The sequence below is a fragment of the Saccopteryx bilineata genome, chromosome 5 (genome assembly GCF_036850765.1).
Source record: "Saccopteryx bilineata isolate mSacBil1 chromosome 5, mSacBil1_pri_phased_curated, whole genome shotgun sequence".
NCBI lineage: Eukaryota > Metazoa > Chordata > Mammalia > Chiroptera > Emballonuridae > Saccopteryx > Saccopteryx bilineata.
Window position 1 is genome coordinate 1,488,742 of NC_089494.1, and position 14,325 is coordinate 1,503,066.

The 14,325-nt window shown below is 58.9% G+C and overlaps 1 long non-coding RNA gene across 1 annotated transcript; it reads right to left on the reverse strand.

The window, feature by feature from the left end:
• Window positions 1-2,590: 2,590 nt before the first annotated feature.
• On the reverse strand, window positions 2,591-4,774 carry LOC136306216 (uncharacterized). Its single transcript, XR_010725620.1, has 3 exons — window positions 4,560-4,774; window positions 3,725-3,894; window positions 2,591-2,712 (listed from the first exon to the last, which is right to left on the reverse strand). It is a non-coding gene; the product is annotated as an uncharacterized lncRNA (long non-coding RNA).
• Window positions 4,775-14,325: the final 9,551 nt, after the last annotated feature.

Sequence of the window (14,325 nt, forward strand, 5' to 3'; positions counted from 1 at the left end):
TAGTCCCGGCAGATTTCTCCCGGGCTCTACAAAGGCACAGTGGTCATGCCTGTTCACTGTTTCTGGGTGGATTACCTAAAACTGAGGCCTTTCACACCTCAGCTGGCTCTTTATATGTAAAAAAACAAAATTAGCATCTGCGAGGGGACAGGGCTTTAGTCACAGCCTTTTCTGTTCCAAAGGGAGGCAGCAGTGGCCTTTGTAACTGGTGGTAGCCAGGCGCCTGCAGACCAGCTGAGTGGTCCACAGAGCCCAGGGCTGGTGGGAGGGAGGTGGGGCCACTGGAGCCCACGCCGATGGCGGGGATGCGGAGGGACCGTGGACAGGGCTGAGAAAGGTCACCTGTCCTCACTGTGTGGCTCAGCAGTCCTGTCCAGGCATCTGCCCTAGGGACACAGAGTCTAGGCTCACACCAACCTGGGCCAGGCTGTTCCCAGCAGCTCTACTCCGAACCACCCAAAGCCGGAACACGCACGTGTCCCTTAGCAGTTGACCGGTTAGACACATGGGGCACGTCCCTGTCAAGGAGCACGGCTCAGCCACGGAGAGAACTAACTACGGAGGTTTGTGACAACCAGTGGGTCTCTAAGGTGCGTGCCCAGAGCAGGAAGCCAGTCTCGCAAAGACCCCCCAGGGGCGAGGGCAGACAGAACCCCATGGGTTCTAGGGGGAGAGGGTTTATGAGTGATGTCCATCTCCTGTCTGTGACGAGGGTGACACACTGATGTCCATCTCCTGTCTGTGACGAGGGTGACACACTGATGTCCATCTCCTGTCTGTGACGAGGGTGACACACTGATGTCCATCTGTCTGTGACGAGGGTGACACACTGATGTCCATCTGTCTGTGACGAGGGTGACACACATATGCACATCTGTCTGTGACGAGGGTGACACACTGATGTCCATCTCCTGTCTGTGACGAGGGTGACACACTGATGTCCATCTCCTGTCTGTGACGAGGGTGACACACATATGCACATCTGTCTGTGACGAGGGTGACACACTGATGTCCATCTGTCTGTGATGAGGGTGACACACTGATGTCCATCTCCTGTCTGTGACGAGGGTGACACACTGATGTCCATCTCCTGTCTGTGACGAGGGTGACACACATATGCACATCTGTTAAAATTCATAGAACGCACACCAAAAAAGACTAGTGTTACTGCACGATAGACAGTTGAAGTTTAAGAGCTGGGCCGGCTGTGCGCTGGGGCCTGTCACTGGACCCTCCCCACACAGGTAGGCAGGGAGGGCAGAGCTCCCGTGCAGAGCGAATCCGGACTTCTCCACGGTGCTCCTCGCAGTGGCCAGTGGGGGGTGTGGGGGGGTGGACTGGACAGGGCGACCTTGTGAGGGGACAGGGTTAGTAACCCCAGGGACAAGAGGGTTTGATGAGAAGGAACCTGTCAGGCCTGGGAGGAGAGAGGGAGTCAGGTGCCACCCTGAGGGGCGCAAAGTCACTCTAGGCTGACGGGGCCGGGTGGAGGAAGGGAGAGCCGTGAGAGTCAAGGGCCATGACCGGTGTCCCGTGTGGGGTGGCCAAGCCTGGTGGGTGGCTCTGCAGTTCCGGGAGGGGGAGGGGGGCTGGCCGGGTAGCTCATTTGGTTAGAGCATCGTTCTGATACGCCAAGGTTGTGGGTTTGATCCCCGGTGAGGGCACATACAAGAATCAACCAATGAGTGTATAAATGAGTGGAATGATAAATTGATGTGTTTTTTTCTCTCTCTCTCCCTTCCTCTCTCTCTAAAATCAGTAAATAGTAAAGAAAAATAAAGTAAAGGTGGGAGCATTCTGGGAGGTGACGGCAGGATCACCAGGGACCCTCCCAAAGCCGGGCTTCGATTCGGCTGCCCCTGTGGCTCGTGCTTCTGTTCTGGCTTCCAGACCGGGGACTCTCCATCCGCCTCCCGGCGAGGCACCCTCGAGGGCAGACGAAGGAGCAGGCCAGGGGGCGGTAACGGCAGGGCCAGACCCGCGGCTGCGGAGGGACAGGCACCGGGAGAGCCGCCCCGGTGTGGCCCTGCCTGGGAGGACCGCGCGGTGGGCCGGGAACACCGACTCCGGTCCCTCCCAACCCCCCAGAGCGGATGAAGGCCATCGGAGGGAGACGTTCCTTTCATGGCACCTACCCAGGGGTATGCTGCGGCTTTAATTTTAGAACGCGGTTGCCATGGCAACAGGAAGTGGCTTTTGGTTAAAAATATAGCGGCTGCTCCGTTCTCTGCTGCCCCGTGGACAGGAGGATGCTTTGTTTGGGATAAGTGCCGAGGATGCGGCTTCAGCCAGGATGGAAATGCCGGTTTTCCCCGGAGCCCCGGGGAGCGTGCGTGAGGAGCCCCGTCTCCAGAGGCTCCGAAAGGCGGGGACGCGGGCTGCGCGAAGCTCAGAGCCCAGGCTGGGGGAATGGGGTCGCAGCCCCGCCCGCGCCCCCCCTCGCCCCTCCCCCTCCCCGCGCCCCCGCCCCCCCGCCCCCCCCCGTACCTCCCCCTCCCCGCGCCCCCCTCGCCCCTCCCCCTCCCCGCCCCCCCCACACCTCCCCGCCCCTCCCCCTCCCCGCCCCCGCGCCCCGGCCCCCCCCCACGCTGTCAGTGAGAGTTGCCTGCAGGACCGGAATGGATGGCACGGCTCCCCTCCGCATGGGCCCTGGTGGATCTTGCGCCCCGGCCTCCTGCTGGTACCTCTCCAAACAGAAGCACCTTGTCCACGCTGCGATGACAGAGCACGATGTCAGCGGCTGTGGGTTCAGCACAGCCCTTTCCGGGCCTGGTGCTCCCGGCAGGGGAAGACCGCGGACGGAGCCTCGCTCAGCCGTCCTGAGGATCCGCCCCTGAAAACGGGAGGAGGGGGGAGGGCCGAGTTCCTTCCATGGGCTCCAGGGGTGAATCCACGGCCTTGTCTTCTCCAGCTTCTAGAAGCTTCCCACACTCCTTGGCTTGTGGCCCCCCTTGGCTATGTTCACAGACACTAAGATTCCTAATATCGCTCAAAAAATTAAGAAGAAAGCATGCCTACCTTACATCCTTACATCCACCCACCCATCGTTCATCCCAACATCCATTCAACCCACCCAGCCATCCAAGGTGCTACCTAGCACAAGGGGCCTGTTGACCCCAAAGGCATTGTGGCCAAGGAGAGATGGCCTCCCCAAAACCGGACTCGAGGGGATTCTAAGAGTCCAACCGGAAGAGCCACTGGTGGCCCTCCCACGACTGCCCCAAGTTGGAGGCCCCCAGAGCAGAGCCTTCCTCGTCAAGACGGCTCCTGCAAAGACCCGAAACCACTTGTCTCCCAGAAGAACATCAGGACCTTATCCCACCCACGGACACCATTGCCCGGATGCACCACCAGGAGCATGGCCCAGGCCTCAGGTTCAGCCAGGACAACGGCTGCCTTGGGTGGCTGTGGTCTCCTCGCTTGCACTGCCCAGTGGGAACCCAGGGGCAGACCATGGAAGGAGATCAAGGCCTACTGACCCTCAGGGCTGGACTGTTTTCACCCTCAGCTCTGGGGTCTGCAGACCAGCCGGAGGGTCACCTAGATCCTCAGTGTGCGCACGGGCAAGTTCTAGGGGCGTGATGGGAGCTGCCTCCCGTGACCTCAGCTCTGGGGTCTGCAGACCAGCCGGAGGGTCACCGGACCCTCAGTGTGCGCACGGGCAAGTTCAAGGCGCGTGATGGGAGCCGCCTCCCGTGACCCAGCCGTGCCTTGAGACATGTACCTGCTCTTCTTCCACCTCCGAACAGGAGTCCAGAGTGATGCTGGAGGCTGGGGTCCTCGGGTCAGGATGGGAAGGCTCTCTGGGGTGCCCAGATCCAGTCCTGCTCTCCCGGAGGGACACCCTCACCCACACCGCTCACCTGAAGCGAGCACCCTGGGCTCTCTGCCATCCTGCCGTCAGTGGACTGGGGTCAGGAAAGGCCCCAGATCCCTAGGGGGCCCCACTGGTGGGGTGTCCCCTGTCCATCCCGCTGGTGCCCACACCCCACTGAGGTTTGTTCTGAGGCAGCAGCTGCAAGGACTCTGCACAAAGCAGCCCCCGCCTCCGCTCATTGCCCCACCGGTGCCCTCTGCCCCCCAGTCCTCTCCAATCAACCTGTTTTTGGAACTGAGACCCTTTGGGGTCAGTGACAACCTCTCCCCTGGGAGGCGCCCTGCAGTCGCTCCTGAGGCACCCGCAGGCAGGTTGAACTGGCTGTCACTGCCCACGGCTGGTGGACATGCCATGAACTCAGGGCCTCCCGACATCTCCCCGGGTCCCCACCTGCCTCGGCCTCTGCTGGGGAAACGGCGCGGGCGCCCACGCCCTGAGCAGGAGGGCAGGAATGGGCAGATCCAGCATTCCCAGGGGCCACTGGGAAACAATGGCCAGACTGCCTCTGCAGCGGCTTCCCGAGTTCCACCAGCAACACACTCACACCGGGAGAGGGATGTCATGACCTCCCGCTGAGCACCCACACCAGAAAACTCCTCCAGGTGGGTGGCAGCCAATTCGCTCCACCTCTCAATGGCTCCTTGGAGCCAAGCCCCGCCGGGCAAACACCTGCAACGCCCACCTGGCTTCTGGGGCGGGGGTTCCCTGCCGAGCCAGGCCTGGGCTCCAGATCCTCACGGCTCCTCGTGAGAGCTGGAACCAGGCGGTGGTGGTCAGCCCTTCTCCGGCTGAGGCGCAGGAGGAGGCGCTGGGCTCTGCTCAGCAGGACCCGAGGACAAGCAGGAGCACAGTCTCTCCTCCGAGTCCCCTCGCTGCCCCTACAGCCAGCTCTGTGGGAGCGGCTGGCAGCCCCATGCCGGGGAGAGAAGCCAGGAGGGCAGGAAGCTGTGGGCACAAGTGGTCACTGGGAGCCAGGCTTGGCCACACCCACCATGGGACCAGCCCAGGACAGCTGCTGGGTGCCCACAGCAGCAGAGGGAGGAGGAGGCTGTGCTGGGCTGGCAGCAGGGACTTGCTTCGGAGGAGGTGGGAGGTCTGGGAGCAGCCCCAGGCAGTCATTGCATCTTCTGAGTTCTGGTGCCGGGATCGGGTCCAGGGTGACAAGCTGCACCCTAAGACCTTTCGGTCCCCTTCCCCATTAACGTCCTCCAAGAGCCGTTTCTGTGAGGATGGTGGGGGGTGGGGTGTTTCCTAAAGGACGCAGAGGACAGGGTGACCAGGACGTGCCCCTGTGTGGTGGGGCAGCTGGACCTGAAAGCAGGTCTTGGCCTCAAGCCCTTCTGAAGTGCCTTGTCCTAGGTCCCAGCCCCCTCTCATCTTCGCTGGGCTGCAAAGCCCTGTCCTCGGGCACCTGCGTTCCTGTCCCTAAGAGCAAGACTCCCACTTGGAAGCACTGGGTCTCCCTCTGGCCCTGGGACACGTTAGAAATGTGGGGCGTGACGCACCCACTCTGCCGAGTGCCACCTCTTCTGAGTGTCCCCTGGCCATGCCTCTCGGGCACTCCAGTCCCTCAAGGGTGACCCTGCCATGGGTCAGGTAGGAGAGGGACAGCTCATTCCGGGGCACAAGTGTTCCAGTGGCTTCCTACACCCTCACGGGCACCATGTCTAGTTGTTTATGGTCGCCTGGCTGATGGCTGCTAGGCCCTCACCTGAACATGGAGGTCCTGTGGCCCCAGGCCTGCAGGCAGGTCACCCTCCCAGCCTCAGGCCCCCACATGGGCCCTCTATGTATGTCAGCGGCCCCTTAGTCCACGGAGATTTGCCATCACCGAGCAGTGCTTAGGCTAGCCTGGACGCTGAGGTCATCAGCTGTGGGGCGTTAGGCGCACAAGCTCCTGTCTGGCCCTCAAGGCCTCTCTCTCATGCCAGCCGGAACCACCTCCCTCAGAGCCATTGTGGGAAGTGGGCAAGCATGGCACCTCCCACCTGGGAGCCCGGCAGGGTTTAGGGGGCGTCACCTGAGTGGTGCAGGCTGGATGCCTGTCCAATCCCAGCCCACGGTCACCTGCTGTATGGCCTGGGCAGGCGACTGAGTCTCCTGAGACTCTGGATGGATGCTGTTAGCCAAGGATGTCCTCCCCACGGGTGGCAGGCACCGCCTGGGCATGAGGGCCTCGCAGCCTCAGTCCAGGGTGTCCAGCCACCCCCAGGCCACCTCCTTTATCCTGCAGAGCCACCCCAACGTGCTCAGGCCCCCACGAGTCACCCCCAGGCTCTTGCCCTGCCCCACGTGCAGGACCTCCCAGACCCACTAAGTGTCTCTGGGGCCTCAGTTTCCTCGCCTTGTAATGCCAGGGATTTGGACTCTGTTAACTCCTAGGCCCTTCCAGGGACTAACGCTTCTTCCTCTAATGCTAACGAGACAGCAGGGTTTCCTGGAAGAGACAGTCACTTGTGGCTGAAGACCCACTTCAGAGCGTTACTCCTTAGAAATTGATGTGAAAATATATAAACAAGGTGAGGTTGTTCAGCCTTCAGACTGGGTGGGGGGTGCTGGCTCGCCCTGTGGCAGCAACAGAGGCCCTGGTGCCCCCCAGCTGTGCAGCCAGATTGGCTCTTCAGGACTGTCCCCAGTTGAAGTGGGTGGGTCCAGGGGCTCTGTGCCTCAGCCTGTCATTGACCTTGGACAGCCCCTGGGGGCATAACCTTGGACCAGGGGGGTTCCTTGTCCAATGACAATTTCCCAGAAGTCAGCAGGTAGCACTTGGGCAGCAGGGGACCCAGGGCCTCACCTCTGAGGGGTGACTGGTCACCCTTTCTCTCAGCCATGAGCATAAACAAGTGCCTTTAGGCCGGCTGGCTGGGCTGCGGTGGACCCTGGATGGGGAGCAGTCCTTCTCTGAAGGACTCACTTCGCAAGAACTGCAGTGAATTATTTTCCTGGAGTTTTCCCACCACTGTCTGATCTTTCCTCATCTACCCGTAAAGGGGAAGAACAGGCCCAGAAATGACATCCCCACACCGACAGAGGAGGCTTTTTAATCACCAAGCTCTTCCTCCGCATCTCTTCCCTCAGGCAGAGGGGAGCCTCCTCCAGGCTGGCCGCCTGCCCTGCCTCTGCCGCTGTATAAACACAATTCCCTCACAGGCTGGGCCGGGCCGGGGCCCTGTGCCTGCCCTGGGATGCTCTGGGCTCCTGCGTCCAAGGCAGCTGTGCGAGCTCCGGCCCGGGCAGCGTCGCTTGTGGGGGTCACTGGGGGCTCTCACACGCAAGGAGTCTCCCCTGCCCGGTGGTGCTTGGCCTCGCCCGACAGGGTCTGCCCAGCACCCAGTCCTCTGGGTCCGATTCTCTCCCACTTCTGGATCAGGACGGAGACCAGGGCAGGGGTCCAATCTGAATGGAAAACCTGGACGGGTCGGTGCATTTTCCCATTCAAAATGTACTGGCACCGGGGGCCTGGGGTTGGGTTAGCTCGGCGGCTTCCCGCCTGGAACCCAGCGCTGGAGTCACTTCAAAGCGCTTCTGCCAGGGATGGAAAGGAGCAGCGCGGGGAGGCTGCGCTGAGGCTGATTGCCAGGACAGTGGGCAGGGCCACGAGGCCATGGGCGGGGCCGTGGGACTGTGGGCGGGGTCACAGGGCCATGGGCGGGGCTGTGAGGCCATGGGCGGGGCCAGGGAGCCATGGGCATAGCTGAGAACCTGTGGGCGGGGTCATAGGACCTTGGGTGGAGCCATGACGATGTGGGCGGGCCTGTGGGGGGGGCCGAGAGGCCGTGGGTGTGAGAGCAGGTGGCTGCAGGTTGGCGGTCCCTCCGTCATCTTCCCACTTTACAGACCTGCCCCGGCCCAGCCTCCCTGGGGGCGAGAGTCCCAGCCCCAGTCGTGTGTTTGCCTGTTTTCCTAACCCGGTTGAGCGCGTGCCCCCGGACTGCTCCGTGCCAGGCCTGTGCTGGGTACCCACGTCGTCGCTTCCTTTTGTCCTCAGGACACCCACAGAGTGGACTCTCTTGTCCTGTCTACAGCTGAGGGGACAAGGCCCAGGGCTGCTCCAAGAAGGGCCACCACCTGACCCCTTGCTTTCCAAGTGCAAGTTCAGGGCCTTTCTCCAGCCCCTGACGTTCCAACAGAAGCCCCTCTACTCGGTGTAACTGCTACACTGAGAACCCGGGTTCCGGGACATTCCGGCTGCGGTCAGGACCCAGGACCGGGAGGAACAAAGTGTCCCGTGTCCGCGACTACAGGGCACATATTCCCTGTTCTGCTTCGAGGACACCGTTTCCTTCCTTCCCATGTTCAAGTCTTTCAATGTGCCCTAAAGCTAGTGTGTGTAATTCATGCAGAAGAGTTTCTGGGTATCCTTTCTTATTTTCTGGAAAAAAAAAATCCTCCAGGATATGTCTTTTAATTGAGAGCATGTTCAAGTCTTGGAACCTTGCCTGGGGGCTGGAAAGATCCTTGTTCGATCCTGGCCCTGCTGTGTGCCGACTGTGACCTCACAAACCGTCTCATCTCGCCCAGTGCCCCTGCCATCAACACTGCTAATTTATGTGGAAAAACAAAACATAATGTCATCGAGAAAAGCTGTTGTTGCCAAGGAAACAGCCCCTTCTTCACCCCATGCATCTTGCTCCTGACATTACTTGGCGCTGGCGCCCTAACCCGGTCACGGCGCCGGAACTCACCGGCCCTTGGCATTCTGGGCCCACACACCTTAGACAGCCCATCCGGGCCCTCACCTCGGGCCTACGCCCTGGGAGCCGACGGACGTGCGGGCAGCCTGGGAGTCTGCAAGCTGAGCCCAGACTGGCTGGTGGAGACCCTGCAATGACCCCGGCTCTCTCACCTGTGGTCTCGGACCAGTGCCCTGGCTCAGCCCGGTTCCCTTGGGGAGCAGAACGCCTCCCCTACCCCCTCCAGCCCCTGCGGTGATGGTCAGAGGTGACATATGCAGTAATGTTTTGGCCACATTAAGTCACACTAAATCATCTGTTACTGCTGTTATCACCAACATTGTTACTGGCTGATACGGAGAGCTTAGGACCAGCAGGGGCACCGATACTGCCCCCGGATGACCTCTGCTCCGCGAGGCCCTGCTTTTCCGGATGGAGAGTCTGAGGTTCGGACTGTCCAGGAGTGTGTAGTGGGGGCCAGGCAGGGGGCCAGGCAAGGGGCCAGGCAGACTGGCTCCAGAGCACTCACCCCAACTCGGACCCTGACCACTAGCCACCGCTCCCTCATTTGGCTCAGGTAGAAAATTGGGGTGTGTGTTGAACTTCCCACAGGCAAGCCCAGTGCCCAGCCTGGAGGAGGACTTGGTCACGAGGATGTGGGCTACTCATGTGTCTCCTCCCTCCCACACAGAACACCATCCCGGAAGGCAGGACCCTGGGCCCAACAAGGTCGGGTCCGTACGTGACCACGACTGCCCAGTGTGTTCCTGAAGGACAGAGTCCTGCTTCCCCCGGAGAACGCGGCTGCCTCTGTGGCATCCTGAAGGATAGAGTCCTGCTTCCCCCGGAGAACGCGGCTGCCTCTGTGGCATCCTGAAGGATAGAGTCCTGCTTCCCCCGGAGAACGCGGCTGCCTCTGTGGCATCCTGAAGGATAGAGTCCTGCTTCCCCCGGAGAACGCAGCTGCCTCTGTGGCATCCTGAAGGATAGAGTCCTGCTTCCCCCGGAGAACGCGGCTGCCTCTGTGGCATCCTGAAGGATAGAGTCCTGCTTCCCCCGGAGAACGCGGCTGCCTCTGTGGCATCCTGAAGGATAGAGTCCTGCTTCCCCCGGAGAACGCGGCTGCCTCTGTGGCATCCTGAAGGATAGAGTCCTGCTTCCCCCGGAGAACGCGGCTGCCTCTGTGGCATCCTGAAGGATAGAGTCCTGCTTCCCCCGGAGAACGCGGCTGCCTCTGTGGCATCCAGAAAAGTCAAAGAAGCATCTCCGAGCCCACATCTTGGCAGTCAGGCAGGCAGTTTTGATTCAAAACACACCCGTGGCTTCAGAGAGGATCACTTGGTGCAGCCTGGGGGTGGCCAGGGGCAAGATGTGCTCCTTTAAAAGCAATCATTAAAGTCATCTGGAAGTCAAATGAGATCCACAGAAACAGAGTTAACGAGGGGCGGAGGCTGTGGGACTCCATCTGGGTGCATCTGTGGGGAAACACACAGTGTCCACACCCTCTGGCAAGGGTCAGCCCCCCCCCCCCGAAGGTGCTACTGGCCTGGGGTGAACCTTTCCTTTGCTGGACCTGACATTTCCAGGCAAGGACAGTAGTGAACACCCAGCTGGCTGACGTCAGCTTCTTATGAAACCATGAGGCTTTAAAGGAAACCAGTCGTGGGCCTTGGCTGTAACCTCGCAGTCTGCCAGCTCTAAACCGGAGCTGCGTTTCTGGGCCCTTGACGTAGGGAGAGCCTCCGCCTCCGAGTTTCCCACAGTGGGTGACCACCAGAGACGGTTATATCTGCGGCTGGTGTTTGCCCCTTAGGGAAACCTGTTCACATTGTAGGGTGGGTAGTAACAAGGGCAAGGGGCCCTGAGGGTCCCCAGGACTCCCCAGGGAAGAGCCCATGTCAACATGACAGGTGCAGACAGAGGTGGAAGTCCCATTCCGGACAGCGTGGTCTCTGAGCACACCTTCTCCTGGCTTTGCTGTTTATGCTGGAATGGAGTCAGGAGAGCACATTTCTACTTCATAAAATTACCCCACTTTCCAAATGTTTTCTCAATTATTTGTGCATGCACACATGTGCACACATATGCATGTGTACATGCATATGTGCACACACACGGCACTACACACATGGACATGCCACTTGCATGCACAGCTATGCACACAGTACATACTCGCACATGTACACACATGTACACAGTACATGCACATACACGGGCACATGCCACATGCATGCACAGCTACACACGCATGCACACAGTACATACTCACACATGTACATACATGTACACAGTACATGCACACAAGCACATACACATACCACATGCATGCACAGCTGAGCATGCACATGGACACAGTACATACTCGCACATGTACATGCATGTACACTCATGAACACAGTACATGCACACAAGCACAGACACAGGCACATACCACATGCATGCACAGCTGTGCACACACATGGACACAGTACACACTTGCACATGTACATGCATGCACACTCATGAACACAGTACATACACACAAGCACATACACAGACACAGGCACATACCACATACATGCACAGCTGTGCACACACATGGACACAGTACACACTCACACATGTACATACAGGTACACTCATGAACATAGTACATACACACATACACGCACTCTTTCCTGGGGGTGGTGGAGCAGCACCAGGAGGCTCAGCCCACCAGGTTCCAGCACCGCTGTTGTGACTTGGTCACTGCTGGAGAGATGGCATACCCAGTGGACACCATGCTCTGCCTGGCAGTATAACAGAGTGCACTCTACATGTGAGCAAGCATGTTCTCTGTACTCCAGAGTCTCACTGCATTGAACACCCAACACTCGTAAAAGCCAGCACATAGGGGCTTGGCCCTGGGTCCTTGAGGATGGGTCCCAGGGCACCTGGGCAGCTGTCAGCTTCTTGGACTGGGACCGTCTCCCAGGTTAGACTGGCAGCTGAGAGCCGCCGTGGGGAGGACTGGGGCTGCTGGTCTGTGGCCGCCAGGAACGGCACACAGAGGACAGAGCCGGCGGGCACAGCTAGGTGGGCTCTTCCCCGGCTCCGTGATTCCAGAAGCGTCCTGACCGTGACCTTCAGCCCCTTCCCGAGTGAGCTGCCCACACTGGACAGCCCACACTGCACCCCTGCTGAGGGTGGGCTGGGACGCTGGGTCTGCTCGCCCGGATGACAGTTGTGCCTATCCTGTGCATGTCCTGTGGGCAGCCACCCCGACAGGCCAGAGAGACAACTGTGACCAAAGGGTCTACGCACTCCGCGTGCGGGCTGTTCTGTCCCTTGCGGGAGAGACAGGCAGAGAGCCCGTGAGAAACATGGTGGTGTCTGTTCTAACGAGTCCCGTGGAGACCTTAAGGAGAGACGGGATAGGGATGCTGGTTAGTGGGGACAGCGCCCTGTGACAAAGCCGTCAGGGACAGCCTTACTGGGATGCAAGGAGGCAAGGACCTGGGCAGGCGAGCCCGTGAGCAGGGCGAGTCCCTGGGGGCCCTACAGGCGTGAAGCTCGTTGGACAACTGCCCAGAAGTCCTCGGCCAAGCGAGGCCCTTTCCCCTGAAGTGACACTCAGATTTCCACTGTTGATCAACCCCTGCGGCCCTGAGCGTCCGCCAGCGTGAAGCTTGCTTGCAGCGTGAACGTCTCCGGTCCTCGGCGGAAGGTTTTCTTCCCCTGGTTTGCCTTGGGCATTTGCCCCGGTCTCTGCTGTGACGCTGACACGTCAACACTGGGTTTTCATGCACCATTGTCCCCGCTTCAGAGCATCCTGGCAGCCGGAGTCCCGTCTTCCAGTTCCCTCCATCCTTAAAAAGTCTTGTTGGTTTCTTTGTTTTGAAGCAGTATCCAATATTTTAGGTGTTACTTTGTGTTTATTTGGAGTCTAGTGACGGTAACATTGTTTTATGTGTTTGTTGCCGTTGATTCTATCCTTCGCTCCTTTTCTACCGGGAACCTTCCCCGTTTCTTTATTGCTTTATAAAAGATAATCAGTATAGTCCAAGGATTATGGAAAAGTAAGAAGTGATCTTACTTTCTAACAACACGCGGCGTTGCTGTGTGTGCTGCGCAGGAACCGATGCTTGCGTGCAGCGAAACCACTTTCTTTTCATCCTCCCGATGCCCAGAGTGTCACAAGGCCTTGCCCACGGGCTCAGGGACTTGCTGTCATTATCCCCCTTCCACAGTGACCCCCTTAATTCGTCTGGAATATTCTGGGCTGGGACGTGAAGGAAGGAGACAAGGTTTGGGTGACCAGCCGTCCCAACAGGAGCAAATGCGAGCTTTCACCATCGTATTGTGTGACTGGAGGCATGGGCCCCAGCAGCCCGGGGAGGGGGGTGGGGGGGGACCGACAGTCACCACAGAGCACGGGCAGCCTGGTCTCTGTCACGGATGCTGTTTCCTTCTGCGCCGAACCCGCTGCAGCTGGGACAGATGTCAGAGCTGCCGCGACGCTTGGTTTCTATTCAATTAGCCCTCATTTCATTTACTTGCCATCAGACTCTGAAGTGAGCGGGGCCTTGATTCACGGGGGGGGGGGGGGGGGGGGGCTGTTGTATCACTTGCTCCTCTTTCCCGCCTTGTTTCCCCAAACCCTATTTTTTCCCCCTTTAATATAGTTGTACATTTAGCTCAGAACACTTCTTACTTTTCCATAATCCTTGGACTATACTGATTATCTTTTATAAAGCAATAAAGAAAAGGGGAAGGTTCCCGGTAGAAAAGGAGCGAAGGATAGAATCAACGGCAACAAACACATAAAACAATGTTACCGTCACTAGACTCCAAATAAACACAAAGTAACACCTAAAAGATTGGATAATACTTCAAAACAAAAAACAAACAAACAAAAAAAAAACCAACAAGACTTTTTAAGGATGGAGGGAACTGGAAGACGGGACTCCGGCTGCCACGATGCTCTGAAGCGGGGACAATGGTGCATGAAAACCCGGTGTAGAAGTGTCAGCGTCACAGCAGAGACCAGGGCAGAAACAAGGTGCATGCTGTTGGCCCGGGATTCCCTAGTGTTAGGAGGACATGCTAAGAAAAGAACCGAAGGGGCAGATGCCGTCTTAGCCCTGCAGGGTCCTCGGGGTGTAGGATGCACCAGCCAAACAAGCCACCCCCCCCACCAACACCGGGAAGAGCTCCGATGTCCTACAAGGAGACAGAGGAACATGCTGCTCGGAGTCCTGCATCAGGACGCAGCCTGCTGCACTCACAGAAAGGGTGCAAGACTAGGCATGTTCCTGACCTGTTAGCACAGGAGATGGTCTGGTGGCGTCGTCCCGGACAGAGGCGCCCATGGACGCACACAGCCGGTCCACGAAGGAGGGCAGGGCGTGACGAACGGGCACTTTCTTAATTTCTGATCGTTCAGCCTATTTGCTGACTCCACGATTCATTTCTGTGAACGGACAGTAGTGTGTGTTTTGAGGGTTTAACCGCTGGGGAATGATTTGTGCCATGACACTGGGGTGAGTGGGGTCTGCCCACGAGCCCCGGATGGCCCCATGATGACAGCAGTGATGGGGCAGACGCCCTGCTCCCTGGCTGCGTCTGCTGAGAAGGCCCACAAGCTGTGATGCCCCAGGAGCGGTGAGCACACCCGGCACTGAGATCTTGGTCTCTAACACCATCTGCAATCAAAAGGAACCTGGTTCCTTGGAGAAACGGCTGCTTCTGGCACAGGGGCAGAAAGTATACTGCTCACGAAAGTTAGGGGACATTTCAAAATGAATATGAAGCGAT